The following is a 16,314-nucleotide window of genomic DNA, read 5'->3' on the forward strand; positions in this document are numbered from 1 at the left end:
ACAAGGTCCATGCGGAGGCGTTGTGTGCCAGTTGTCAACGCACATGGTGGCCATACACGCTACTGAACTTGTGTGCCATCAGGTTTTCGTGCTTGGGACTTATGATTTAAACTGTTGATGTTATTACCGAATACCGTAGGTGCTTGGAACAAATTATGGTTACCACTGTTAATTAAAATCCTTCTTTGGACATTAATGATTAAAACTTACCTTCTCTGATACATTTGTCCGTTGTATATCATATATGGGATTACTTTTAAAAATGTGAAATTTTAATTTGACTCAGTATATATATAAAATAGAGGTTAACACGCGAGTGTGTTTTGGGATGGTAAATATCCTGCATTAGGAATAAAGATTGTATTTAGCGGGCCTTTATTCCTAATACAGGATAATTACCATCCCCAAACACACAAGCGTGATAACCTCTTTATCATATAATGTCATTCTTTAATTCTGTGCTTGGAAATCGCCTCCCTCTCTCACAAACATCACCGAAACATTGTGAGTTTTCCTGGAATGCGCGCATTAATATTTATTACGTCACAGGGTAAGTGATGTGTCAGTCGGACAGTGACAGTAGCCAATATAGTTCCAACTGAAATCTGTTTCTTATATAGTGGCGAAGCAACATATACGCAAAACAACAACTGGTCTGTCCGCTAGAGTAACCGCCCTTTGTCAAAGGGAAACTACTCTAACCCTAGTCTATGAGACGCCACGGTCAGTCGGTTTGTCCTGTCATAACGTTAAGAAGTGTAGTCAGATGTACACACAGCGACAAAACGAAATAAGGTGACAATTCAATCATATTTCGGCCAAATCCAACTATTTTTATTTGTGGAGATGGTTTCAAGCCGCAGAGGTCTACAAGCACAGTAATGGCTACTGATCCCGCTTGGCTAGGCCTCGTGCCCTCGCAAAATTGTTTCGAAATTTATATCTCCAAAGTTGCTTACACCTATAAAATGCTTAGCTACGTCACAGTTAGACACTGATTTTCAGTATATTAGTCTGTTCTTTTGATAATGATAGCAATTATCCCAGTAGTTTATCCAGATTCCCGATGGTTAATTCTGACTCGATCGCCGAATGACGAGGGCGACGCCATGTTTGTTTATAAACAGTGAAAGTAGTCCCTACTTCACCTTTGATATTTGCATCTCTATCCGCATATGACCCCAACGGATATCGTTGGCTTTATCCTGCCGAGAAACCTACCCATTATGTGATAAATATATATAATATATATATATATACTCTTCAAACAAAGAAACTTGACATAGATGTAAAACCACTTTTTGCCAAATATCTAAAATAATTACATTAAATGGGAACTTATTAAGTCAAACAGAAAGATGATGTGTCTATAATTCGCGAAAACACATGCAAAGCACATAAACGTAGCGTTTGGGGATCAATTTTACAGCTTCATCCAAACGCAACCGCCTGTATAAAACGTGCAGCACAGGATCCTGCATTTAGGCATGCAGGACCCCCTGCTGAATGGGTATAAAAATCCACATCAACGGCTGTTCATACAGTCCTTATAACGGAAGTAGAGGCGGTGACAGAATACCAAGACTGAATGCAGCTCAACGGAACAACGCCATAGGGAGATTACAAGCTGGAGCAACTCAGCAAGAAGTGGCCGGGCACTTTGGCGTATCCAGACAGACAATCTCCGCACTGTGGACCCGATACAACAACACCAACAGAGTTGACGACAGACCAAGGTCAGGTGACAACCCAAGCACAAGATCGATACATCCGGCTGCGACACCTCCGAGACCGCAGCCACGTCTACAACCACACAGATCCCTGGGGTACGCAGAATATCAGATCAAACGGTACGCAACAGACTGAGGGAGGCTGGACTTTTTTCACGAAGACCTGTTCGACGTCATGTATTGACCCCACGTCATCTGGCGGACCGTCTGCTTTGGTGCCAACAGAGGGTTAGATGGGCACGTGCAAGGTGGAGAAATGTACTGTTTACTGACGAGTCCCGTTTCCTACTCACACGTGCTGATGGGCGCGCACGTGTCTACAGACGTCGGGGTGAACGTTACGCCCCCAACTGTGTGCAGCAGGTTGTCCCATTTGGTATGGGCCGGAATTCATCACGGTGGTAGGACGCCTCTCGTGCATGTTGCAGGTGCATTGACAGGTGTGCGTTACAGAGACTTGATCCTACAGCCTTACGTTCTTACTCACGTCAACGTTCATGGCGGACAGTTCCAGCAGAACAACGCTCGACCGCATATTGCACGTGTTTGTCAGGACTTCTTACACCACAGCATCCAGACATTACCTTGGCCAGCCCGGTCACCAGATTTGTCCCCGATTGAGCATCTGTGGGACGAGTTGGATCGACGCGTTCGCAAAAGGAATCCACTGCCCTAAACTCTTCCGGCGCTTCTTGATGCACTTCAGCATGAATGGCAGCACATCCAACAGCGTGTCATTGACAACTTGATTGCATCTATAGGTCGTCGGTGTCAAGCGGTGATTGATGCACGTGGTGGGCACAACCGATACTGACATTTTCTGTACCCCTGTGACACTAACTGTATCGTGTACGTGTGTCTGTCTAGGAGACACGATTAATGATTAATGAACATTGTGTACATTGATCTTCAAACAGTGTTTCAGTTATGGTTTCTGTGTCCTATTTTGAAACAATCGCATTATATTACATTTTGAGTGTGTCAAGTTTCTTTTTTTGAAGAGTATATATAGTATGTGCCTTTACTGAAAAACGTTGAAACTTAAACAGCCTTCACGTGTGCTAAATAGGTCGGTTCAAAAGTATATTCACACGGGGTAAATGCGGGACTACGTATCTCAAACACGCATTTTTGATCTCATGAACGAGATAAACAAAATAAGGAAATACTTTTGAAGGCAGGGTAGGCCCTTATAATAAGTAAAAGTAAAAAAGAGCTTTAAAAAGGGTTATACATCCAACTGGACACGGGCGGTGGTTTACATATGATATGAATTTTTTAAACCATGGCTCCTTTGTCTTTGTCCGTTTCTTACTAACTGAATTGTTCGTTAAACACCACTTGGCAATGACGGAACTTCTTTTTTTCCCTGTCATTTGTCTTGATGATAGAACAATTTCATGAAAAACGTTTGTCGCCAGCGGGATTCGAACCCGCGAAGTCCGCACTGAAGGCTGACGAATGTGGTCTTGTACTTGTGATTTTGTAGCTTTTCGTTCAACGAAACGAACAGATAGAAAAGAAATTACTTTAATCTTGATCAGGGCTATATGTGCTCATAATAGGCCCATCAACATGGGCAAGTAATTTTTAGTTGATTGATAAATGAGTTGGTCCAAAATGAATGGTATACTTGCCCCGGGACATGCATTTCAAATCGGCAAAGTGCGAGGTGCACGTGCGAAAGGCTCGAGAAACACATTTCACGTGCTTCAAGCAGGGTCGACTCACACAGTGTTCTCACAATTGAGCATAGAGTTCCTGAATATCTTTCAAAATACCTTTAACAATACAGTGTTTTTTAAAGCATTTTAGGTGCCTTTAATGTTGGCCATGGCTTAAGTATATTAGACAACTCGGACCCCAGTGTCTAATCGTTGAAATGGTTGATTAAACAACCACGAGGCGCTGCGTCCTCGTGGTCTGACCTATACTAAATCTAAAGGTCTGAAGGTCACGTGATTCATGGTGGGCGTTGTGGTGATTCTGCTCTGGAAAAAAAGTTTCATACCAACGCAAGAAGCGGACCCTCTGTGGGTTCATAGTTCATAGCCAACCAAGCTGTCAACTATACCCACTTTCAGCTTTACTGACATGAACATTGATATAACAGGTTGGAGAGCTGAAATCTGTTGTTTTGTCCCTCGGGGCAGGTGGCCAGGATGTATACTGAACAACAAAAGTTCCTGTGACACTGAATAAGATTTAATGCAGAGTTACGATTTGTAAAAAATCTGAAACAATTTCGGTTTGCAACAGATAAAAGACTCCTGTAAGTGTTCAAATGGTTTAATTTGCCATACTGACTTCAGAAAATGCGTGATTTCATAAAAAAAACCACATGAACATACCAAAATGTCAATTTACAAATCAGTTACGTGTGTGTCCACCTCTCGTTGCGATGCAAGCAACAGATCTTCGTCTCATGGAATGGACCAACCGCCGCACAAAGTCCTGTGGGATATCTAGTCATATCTGCTTGAGCATGTTTCGAAGTTCCTGGAGTGTCTGTCGAACACGCGTACGTGGTTGGCGTCGAAGGCGCCGATCCATCTCATCCCACATGTGCTCGATTGGTGAGAGATCAGGGGAGCGAGACGGCCAGGAGATTACATTGACGTTGTTTTGTTGAAGGGAATCCTGAACAAGTCGAGCAATATGAGGCCGGGCGTTGTCCTGTTGAAAGGTAATGCCTGGGCCATGACGACGCAAAAACGGTAGAACAACAGGGCCGATGATCTCGTCGCGGTAGCGCTGCCCATTGAGATTTCTCTCTACCGCTATCAAACGGGTCCTCTGTCTTGCTGTAATCCCACACCATAACGCTGCCGCCCCCGAACCGATTTTCTTCCATGACACAATGATTGACGTAACGTTCACCTCGACGTCGGTACACTCGAATCCTCGAATGGCTGAGGTGAAAACGAGACTCGTCAGTGAATAGAACTTGTCCCCACTGCATTGCCGTCCAGCGAAGACGCTGTCTGAACCACTGTAGACGTGCTTGACGGTGGTTTCCTGTCAAAATGGGACGTCTGGCGGGTCTTCTGGCGACAATCCCTGCACATCTGAGGCGACGACGTACGGTTTGTGAAGATATTCGTCGAAGGCCAGGGATGCTTCTTGCAGTCACTGTTGCTGGCTGGAATCGATTTCGTAGGTGTTTTGTTCGAACCCAGTTGTCTTGTCGATTATTGGTTACGCGTGGCCTGCCACTCCGAGGATGGTCTCTGACTGCATTCGTCGGTTGCCAACTTTGCCATAAATACCAAATGGTGTTTCTGTGGACGTTAAATTGTCTTGCAACATGACGTTGACTCGATCCTGCTTCAAGCATACCAATTGCTCGCAGAAGCTCATTTTCGGAAAGGCGTGGCATTTCGTAATGTTGAATAATTGCGTAATTTTGTTGTTTTTCTGAGTGGTTGTTGTCAGCACGATGCTAAACAATGCATATGAAATCACGTTAACGCACATGTTTTTATACCCATTCATGGGTAGTGAAATGCATGGGGCTTGCATAAAAGTCAACATTTGCATGGAATGCATGCTTTTCTGTAGCAGTTGCGTTTTTGTGACTTGATTCCATACATGTACTACAATATTGAAAACCAAACTTTACTTGTTTGAAAAATACATTAAAATATTGGTGTCACAGGACCTTTTGTTGTTGAGTATTTATATCCCGGTATACAGCTACCATGTGGGATGCGGTGTGGATGTCGCCATCTCTTGTTGTATTTTACATTATTACTTGCCTCAAGGGGCGCCGCTTCTAACCCAGGACCAACTGAAACACCCAACAGTTCTTTAGATACTTGGGTTTAAACGTACGAAATCCCTTTGTGTGGCATATATACTGAACCGCAAAAGAAACGTCACCATGGATAGATATGTGAGAAACTTATTTGTCCAAACACTGTAAACATATTTTGAGACATACGCAAAAGATGAAACTTGGCAAAACTGATCATCAATGTTGAAATTAAAGTGTCAAATGGTCTTAAAATGAAACACAACATTAGTCGCTGAGAAAGTAGTATCACAAGTTCGTATCTCGTGTGTACGCCATGTTCATTGATGACTGCCGTCCAACATCGATACAAGGAATAGATGAGGCGGTTGATGAAGGCAATAGACACTTGAGCCCACACTCTGAGGAACGCCTGACGCAGTTGCAGTCGGTCTTGGTCGGACGTCATTCAACTCGTGGTTGCGGCGACGTGCCAAATGAGGTATGGCTTGTGGTCTCAAGACTTGATAAATGCACCGAACTGCTGTGACACCATTGCCTCTCCCTGGACCGATGTTCTGGAAGACCACAGGGCCGACCCTCTGTGAAAGACCAATTCCACCCCACATCAGCATGCTCGGACTACCCCCACGAACCTCTCTTAACAACACAGGCAACCGAATAACGTTCCCCACGGCGTCGCAAGACTCTCTCCCTGCCATCTGCTGTTGAGATACAGTAATGGCTCTCGTCTGAGAAGGGGACTCTTCTCCACTACTGGTGGCGCCAATGCTGGTGCTGTGTTGCCCACTGAAGACGATCCCTGGTGTCAGAATAGGTCGTCGGTGTGGCCTGTGACAGTGGAGGTGTCTGCTCGTCAATCGTCGACGCACGGTGTCCGCACTAATGTGTCGCTGGTGTGTCCCCATGGTCTGTCGAACAGTTTCCACAGCAGTAACAAAGCGATTTTGAAGATGCTGTCGCACAATCTAATGACCCTGACGTCGGGTAGTGACCCTTCTCCTTCCACTACGTGGTCGGTCATCTTTAGTGTTGGTGATCTGGTACCTCGAGCCTGTATATGGTCCTTACGTGGACTTAAAAAAATGCATTGGCTACTTGCCGGGCGGTTTGTCCAGCTTGCAATCGTCCAAGAGCTTGGTGTCGCTGATTTCTTGTCAATCTTGGCATGTCAATTTAATAATGAATGAATGTTATCCGATCTGGGTGGATTATTATAGGGCAAGAAATGGGGGAACGCATGTGCATTTCAATTTGCACGGAACTCACGTGCATCGGGTTAACATGGCCGTTGCCGTGGTGCGTTTGGGTGATCGGTTTTATTGTCAACTGCTTTGTTTTTTTATCATCAAATTTTATTTTTCCGGACAAGGTAATGTTAAATTTTAGAAACTTTGACAAGCATTACCCAGATAATTAAATGACTAGTTTTCATGCAATGTTACTTGGGGTGACGTTTCTTTTGCGGTTCAGTTTATATATATATATATATATTAAATCTTTTTATTTATTTTCTCTTTACTTCGATTATATTTTCGTAATTTCGATGATTTTCGCGTTATTTCAAGTTATTTTAAAAACTTGAAATTTCGATTTTTCCTCGTTGCTTCAATTATTTACTCGCTGTTTCGATTTTTCTCTCGTTACTTTGATTATTTTCTCGTATTTTCGAATACTTTTTGGTATTTTCGATTATTTTCTCGTTAGTTCCTTTTTTTTTACTTCAATATCTCGATTTTTTTCTCTTCACATCGTTTACTTTCTCGTTATTTCATGTTATTTCCAAAAATCGAAATTTCGAGAGAAAAATGAAATAACGAAAAAATATCCGTAACGAGAGAAAATTCGAAATTTCGAGATTTTGAAATTAACTTGAAAATAATCACAATTAAGAGAAAATAATCGGCGCAATGAGAAAATAATGAAAATAACGAGGAAATATCGAAATTACGAGAAAATAATCGAAATAACGAGAGAGAAAACTCGCAATTTCGAGTTTTTGAATAAACTTGAAATAACAAGTAATAAATGGAAGTAACAAGAAAATAATCGAAATAAACAGAAAATAATCGAAGTAGCAAGAAAATAATCCTGATTGTCAAATTTACCTTCTTTAAGGACAAATCAGAAATATTGGAGGATGCAAGGAAAAGTTTAAAAGGAAATGAAGAATTTGGAGTGTCTAAGGAGTTTTAGGAACCGAGTGCGACAGATAAGATCGAAATTATTTCCTTTCATAAGAACATCGAGGAGTGACAAAAACGTCTCCTGGACGAGCTATGAAAAGTAATATTGTTGGTTATCGATGGTACAGTGTTTATATGCGACCATGAAATCTCTGATATTCGCCAGCTGGTTTTAGCAGTGAGACTAATGTCAGCTAGGTCAATTTTACCTATGTCATGGTCCAGTGCCGCTATGTTCCCCGACTTTATTTCCGGCACCGCTCGGTAATCTCCGGCTGTCGCTATCATCAGTTGGTGTTTGAGAATTAGTGGCCCAACTATTTTTCTCTCTTGTAATCTAATTCACTCTCAAACCATGTAGTTACTGTATGTATGTTGGCTCACATATGTTCGCTAGCTTATTCTTGTATTGAAATTGTTTTTGTATTTATGATTTGCAAACTTAGGGGAATTTATATCTACTTTCAGATATTTCTCGTGCTTTTATGGTCATTTTTCCCTCGTCAGTAATTGTACATAGCCTGTTGTGAATCTTTTAAGATACCGTTGGATAGCTTATGTACGGCGCTTTATCTTGATTCTTGCGTCCTCACTGTAGATATAGTAGTTAGTTTGCTATCGGTGTTTTCCCCGTGTTTAGAAACACACGTTGGCTTCTCGCCTCAGTCAGTTGTATTCCCCGTCGGTCAAGCAGAGAATGTCTCTTCCGACGTCCGCGTGCGCTGTCTATATAAACTTTGCAAGAACCTTATCTTCACCCTACCCCCCACCTTTCCTCCCCAAGGCTACGTTATTTTTTTCACAATTTTCTCGCTACTGGAGTGGTCATGCTCGAAACTCAGGTTTCGCCAGTAAGTTGGTTCGGAGCTTTGTCGATCTAGATTCTGACTTAGTCTGGTTGTTCTGAACTAAACGTAGTTATCAGGGTTTGTAATACTCTATTTTTCCAGTAATCCGTGGATAACAAACTTTCCCGTGATAGACTAGGTGCTTAGTGACTAGTGTTTCCAATACTCTATTTGTCTAATAATCCGTGGATAACAAACTTTCCCGTGATAGACTAGGTGCTTAGTGACTAGTGTTTCCAATACTCTATTTGTCTAATAATCCGTGGATAACAAACTTTCCCGTGATAGACTAGGTGCTTAGTGACTAGTGTTTCCAATACTCTATTTGTCTAATAATCCGTGGATAACAAACTTTCCCGTGATAGACTAGGTGCTTAGTGACTAGTGTTTCCAATACTCTATTTGTCTAATAATCCGTGGATAATCAACCTTTCACGTGATTAACTTTCTATTTGAGAACTTTAGTATTTCCTTGTTCAGTGACTAAAACTTTAGTCGATTAAGACTATAGTTGTTAAGACAATAGTTGTTATTCAGACGCGCAGAGGGGATTTGAACGTCGTTTTGAACAGTATTTCAGTCTTTCAGTTGTATCATGGCGTGTCAGCTTCATGTGGTTGATGCAGATCTTAGATGTTTTTCTCGGCATGGAAACGAACGAGCACGAGGTGGTGCTATTATACCTAGAAACATAAACAGGGGGAATCTGTGATTCCACCCAACGGTTTTGGCACACGTCAGGGACGCAACTTTACACATTTAATCACACTGCCTGGGAGGTCGTACTAGACTCGGGGTAACTCGGGATACCTCGTACTGATCTACGAGAGTTTTGGAACAGCTCAAAACACTCGGGCCGCCAGCCAACTCCAAACAAACTCGTAACACACTCGTCCTACTCGTAGTACCATCGTGGCGACCTCGTGGTGCTCGTACAGAACTCATATGAGGATCGTCTGCCAAATTTATTGCCGTGTTGACCGAGTCATATAGGAGCTATACGAGCCTCCATGTTAAACCGTGACAAATTCCCGCCGAATTATTTAGCAGCCCGTAGCCACCTCGTACAATAGTCGTACCAAACTCGTACCAAACTCGTACAGCTCGTATCGAGATCGTTGTGCTCGTATGTAAATCTTAATAGGCTTCTATTGGACTCGTAACACACTCGTTGCGTACTCGTATGATACTCTTGTATGTGTAGTCTCTTCCCGATTTAGGCTCGGGAGAGCTCGGCAACCCTCTCGGCAAAGTGTGAGAGCAGCTTCCCCTTTTTGTGGATATTTTATGCCCGTTTCTTTTTGTGATCAGCGACACGAAAACTTCACATAAAATGGAAAATGTAACTCACAGATGCTACTCGCGCTGAAGGGGTTGGTTGTACTCCTACTTCCCTAATACCACCTCATACGAGATATTGGGCTGTATGATCCCCAGGGAGCTCAGAATGAAATTTGAGTGCACTGATCCATTGATCGGGGAAATAATAATGTCGCGTAATGAGTATTCGCTTGGTGAAAGCAATCTGGAGCATTATAATTGTACATATTATTCATTAAGGAATTACGTCTCGAAACGTTTTGGTATAATTAAACACCTATCCTACCATAGTGTAAACATGTAGTCATTATCGCGTCAAAGAATCTGGTAACCATGTTAGTCAGTCACCGTATTACTTAAACCCATACGGATATAACACGTAATCGTGTGAACTGCTTGACACCTCACAGCTGACCCAATTCGAACGTCTAGTTACCACACTGAGATGTAATTTACACAAATACATTTCACCGAAATAATTCTTTGAAACGTATTAACGCTTTACGAGCCGAACGTTCGCGAACGGCCTTTTACCTTTCACTCTTGTGCTGTAGAAGCCGAATAATTGGTTACCTCTCATTCTGCCCACAGTTCATTCTGCCCACAGTTCATTCTACCCACAGTTCATTCTACCTGTGTTTGTGACGGGTGCCACCGGTGGGGCAGGATACGCTCACCATTTCGCGAACACCTGGTGTCATTACTATTTATGATGTGATGTCATGTATATGATAATGATGTTGTGTTGTCATTAATGAAATAGTATGGATGCCAAACAAATGAATGATAATGACACAAAGTTTTACAAAATGAATAATTATCTCGCACCCGAATATCTTTGTAGGGTTATTCATAATACAGTTTCGGAAAGAACAAATTATAACTTCAGGTGAGGTGAGGTAAAATCGGGTTTAACGTCACGTCTAGGATTATTGCACGTGTGTGTGTGACTGCTTGTACTAGTCCGGACTTACGCAGATTGTATAGTGCTATCCCACAGAGATACCATGTCGCAGTTGAACATGAATACCCCACTAAGACACAGTATACTGACTCAAAGCCGACCAGTACTTGTTTTAATTTAGCCCTTTAATGCCGAGCGCCAGACAGGGTAACAGCAAGTACCATCTTTTAACGTCTTTTAGTATGACGCGGCCGGGGATCGAACCCGGACCTTCCGCACTCCGGGCATAACTTCAGGCCTCTGGCTTGTCTGCAGCGATGTCAACGCAGACAAGTTTTAGAGACATATTTTGGATAGTAAAAGGTTTTTGTTTTGTGAACAAATTACCATATTGAATGAAAGTAAATTAATTGATCAATATAAACTGCAAGTATATTTATCATATATACACATCTAGCTGTTTGTTTCATTCACCCTTCACTGACGTATTAATAGTATCACGTTTACTTATGATGTGATATCATGTTTGATAATAATATGAATGCAATGCAAATCAAAGATGAGATTAAAAACCTCCAGAATTTACTGTATGCAGCATGAGAAGTAACCTTTAACTGACCACAAACACCCTGCTATTGGCACATTTACTGGGAAACTAGGACAAGTTGAGTTGTGACCTGACAATTAACCCCGAATGACTATGTATGAGGACCGCCCACTGGCACGTACCATTGTGAAGCAAGGGGTAGCGGGTGATCCGCGACAAGTAGAACGATGGATATATGTGCATGCCCTGTCTCGGCTAACAACGACTTCTAGTTGCGAGTTCAGTATCGCACAACAGCAGTAGTACGTATTGATGTGATGTTTTCTGTCGAAACGGTGACAGCAACTATGCATTGTTGGGATTTGACCACTGGGCGATTCTGCGACTTACTTGGGCTTATGAAACTACTTTAATTTCGCCTTTGTCACGAGCGATACTTTCTGCTCTGATGCGCTTTAGCGTAGAAACAGACAGACCAGTGGCAATGCTGGCTTTTGACAATGCTTGAGATTTGTTTTATGTACATTCTTTCTCCATGTAATTTATGACATCAGAGGCCAATGCCGAGCTTATCACATCGACCTCTCATAAGTCTTAAGAACAACACGCGTGTCCACGGGAGCGTAGTCAATTCCATCCTCATGACCTGCACCTGCACAAAAAAGTACACCTTGTCACCTGTAACAAACCAGATATGTTTGCCCAAATTCTGTGCACTACCTACTTGTCCTCAAACGCGCTTTGTGAATTGATTCAACTTATCCTGGATTACCAGTAACAGTTCATACGAGGGTTCATTGATACCTTCTAAGTCTTACATACAAGGAATTGCCTAATAGTGAAATCTTTTCTTGTGGACACTTTAGGATGTCATAGGAGTATATCCACAGAAAGCTTTGAGCAAATTGTTTCACTGTGACGAGTCAGTAAAATAAACAGGGGTCTGTGACCTTTGGAAAATGGACAAACTTGAGGAACGTGTGTTCATTTTCTCACGAAACCGCCTCCTTGTTCTAGTGCATACAGCGTCTGCCTGGAGAGAGGAAGGTCGCAGGTTCGATCCCCGGTCGCGTCAAACCAAAAGACGTCAAATATGGTACTTACCTGCCTGACACTCGACAGTAATAGACTAAAACAAGATCAGGTCGGCTCAAAGTCCGTATACTGTGTCTCAGTGGGGGATCCATGTTGAACTGAGGCGTGATATCTCAGTGAGCTGGCATTATAAACCCGGCACTTGTCCTGCGTTATAACCTGGAAAATACATTTTCTGCTGTTTATATGACCATACCTATGTGGAAGGCATAACTTGATAAAACACATGCATCTGTCATTGTTAAAGGCAATTGGAAAGGGACAAACTTTCAGGAAGTGTACCGAGTTGTTACACCCAATACAAAGTCATCTTTGTGCGAAGGAACCGTTGGTTTTACCTGCACCATGTACATGAACACTTTTGATGCGATGCATCACAACACCGCGACAAACTCTTAGTGACAAACTCTTAGTTCGTCAGTTTATGTTAAAATGAAATAGTTTCCCAAAATATATAATCAACACAATTTTCAGGTTTCAAAAAAAAAAAGAAAGCAACTAACAAAACACCGAGAATTTTTAGAAACTACTAGGCCAAATGTCATTTACAATTATTCAAAAGTATAGAAACGCATGTACTGTCTATTCAATTACCAATAAGGACTATCACATATTTCAATTACCCATAATTCCGACAAGTTTTTCAGAAACTATTACAAATACAGAATTTTATATAAACACGTATACATTTACAACGAAAATAAACAATACTCGTTCGAATGCATTATTCGTTCACTAGTACCACTTTTATATGTTTCAATATTGTTTTGCTCTCATAACCGGACAGCTCCCGTTTTTAAAAAAATCTTAAACTCCGTTAGAACCCCGGGGGATAAGCGAGGTAGAGTATTCAGGTCACCGGTCTCCCTTTCATCATTGTGACAAATTGTCTTATACATTTTATCAATTCTTGAGTTTCCTTAAATATATAACTGAAAAACTAACAACATAACGGGAACGTGTGAAACACATCTTCAAAAAATGAACAGTCACAGACAATTGTAGACAAAATTAGAAATGTCTTACTTTCATATACAATAACCCATAAACCCCCATGTCCCCAAAGACTTTTAACAGAACTATCACAAATATAGACCATGGCGGCAATTCCCCCGTGGAATGACACTTAATATGGAGTTATTGATTTCTTCAGAGGGTTTGGGCAGTTGGTTCCCACATCTATATTATAATATACTGCTGTTTCTTTGTCCATAGTTCATTTACTCGTGAAGATTGTGCATCTGGGTTTTGTATTTCACATATTCCTGACGGTCAGGGTCTCGAATATTTTGAAATTACATATTTCATTCAAACCAATTCAGAGGATGTGTGTTCGTTGCTTAAAGTCGCTTAAAGTCGCATTCCAGCTAAATGTGTAAGTAATTTAAATTACTGTATTCTCTATGTTGAACAACGCACTCACCAAATTTTTCAGGTATATAATGGCGGCCTGTAATTCGAGCCTGGACCATCCAATACAGTTATCGATATTTAGACCAACGATCCACGCCGTAGGGGTACGATGACACGTCATCAGCCAAGTCACAGATCCCGACCACCCGATCCATTTAGTCGCCCCTTATGACAAGCGTATGTTTCTGGGGATAAATTCTAACCTGGAATTCCCACGGATAAGTCAAATCAGAGCAAATATGATATACATTCATGATGCTATTTACTGCAAACAAATAATACTCTGATTGACCTAATGAGATCCATTTGTTCCCGTGTTTTTTTAGGTGAACAATTGACTTGCCTTTGCATGTGTGTGTGACGGTTACGCCCACCTTTTCGCGAACACCTGGTATCATCACAATTTGATAGTGATTCATAAGCACATGCTCATGATGTAGTTGGAAAATTACAATCGACTCTGCTTTTAGGAGAGATTACTGTTGAACGGTTTTGTCGCTTTTATTTACAAGACGGTACGGTATGGTGGTCATGAATTTATCAATGCAAAGTCAAATCAAATTGTACCCCATTATATCATTAGTAAAATATTTAAGTAATACATACAGGTAATTATTAAAAACAAAACAATACTTTGCTCTGATATTTGTACATTTTTTATTATTTTTATTTTACAGTACAATGTCAAACACCAGCTGACGGCCCTGGCGCCTGGAGCGTACATAACACACGCTCACATTACATGGCGCGGAAGTGTCGTTGTCGGAGAGATAACAACTGGTGTAGAATTTCAAACAGTGTCGATTAGACCTACCACACTGATGATGAGATAACCCACTGTAAGCACATGTAGTTGCTTTCAATGAAATCTGAGTTGTGTCTTAAAGGTTAAATGCGGTGTGTCAGCTTAATGTAGGAGGGACGTCTGATGTGAGGCAGGTCTTGGGCGTTCACCGTTTTTGTGAAACCAACGAGCACGGGTATGTTGTTGGCAAGTTAAGAATCATCGTCAGTGCGAATCTTTGATTCGATCCAACGATCATTGGATTCGTGCACGCCATGTTTTCCAGTGGAATACACAAAATGCCAAAGAGATAGACATGTAGCTTTTACCTTGCGCAAAACATTTTGCAAGTGCTGAAATTCCAAACCGCCTCCGTTGTCTAGCGGAATTTGAATTTGAATTCGATCCCCGGACGCGTCAAACCAAAATACGTTAAAATGTGGTACTTGATGTTATCGTGCCTGGCGCTCGGCATTAAGGCCTAAACAAGGACTGGTAGTTTCGGAGTCAGTATTCTGTGTCTAAGTAGTGTATTCATGTTAAACTGCGGCATGGTATCTCAGTGGGCTAGCAATATAAAATCGGCATTAATTCGGTCAAGAACAAGCAGCCACATACACACACACGTGCATGCACGTCGCTGTATAAGTGCAATAATCTTGAATGCGTTGAACCCTATTACACTTCACCTCACCTCACCTTACCTCACCCGAGGGGGTACGGATGGCTCAGTCGTCTAAGGCGCTGTGCAGAGTTGCGTCCCCTGAGCACGTCAGAAACCTATGATTGTGGGTTCGAATCCCGGTACGCCCAAATTATGTTTCTAGGTTTGTCAGCACCATACCCGTGCTCGTGGGTTTCATCGAACTGGTAAACGTCTGTGACCTGCATCACTTCGGGCTTTCCTTCCCCATTAAGCTGACACGCCGCGATATAACTGAAGTACTGTTAAAAGCGGCGTTAAACCCAACTCACTCACTCACCTCACCTGAAGTTACATATTTGAGGGATAGAAATTAGAAGATTCGACATTTTACCAGCGCTTCAGTCATTTTTCTGACAGTCGAAAAAATTGACGTTCAAAGTCTCTTCTGCAATAGTCTCAGTAGAAGAACGTTTCAATGCAGTGGAAACTTTGTAACATTCAAGGAGAAAGTTTACCTAGAACACTATTAAAATAACATAAATTACATGCATTATGCTACCTGCATAATGAGCAAACCTGCTCTTATGACCCAGCTAATCCGCAATCGCACTGTCTTTGCCTTTGATATGCTGAAGATTCAAACCCAACCTCATCTTTCTGAGTTTTGTTCTTCATCTTATGAAGAAAATTCAGCGGATTGTGATCAGTGAACACTTCAATGGGATACCTTGTACATTGTAGTTCCTAAAAGCACCTAAACATGTTGCAATGACAATATTTAACCAAGGAGTTCTTTTGCTCTTGCTTGTCAAATTTCATTGAAAAGTAACAACGGGGTGACCGATGCCCTTTACATCTTCTAATAATACCCCTCCAGCACCAGTGTGACTTGAATCAATTCCAGCTGAACGGCTTTCCCAAAGTCTAGTGCTGTTAAGTTTTCTAAATGTTACTCTTATGTGACCTTACTCAGTAGTGCATCCATGAATGCACATCATTTCTGGTACGGGTTGTTTCCCAATTTGAAAGACAAAGGCTAACACTGTATTGAATAAACAGGTTTATATGTAAGGTTTACAAACATGTG

This window comes from Haliotis rufescens, unplaced genomic scaffold (genome assembly GCF_023055435.1).
Source record: "Haliotis rufescens isolate VD_foot unplaced genomic scaffold, xgHalRufe1.0.p SCAF_10, whole genome shotgun sequence".
Lineage (NCBI taxonomy): Eukaryota > Metazoa > Mollusca > Gastropoda > Lepetellida > Haliotidae > Haliotis > Haliotis rufescens.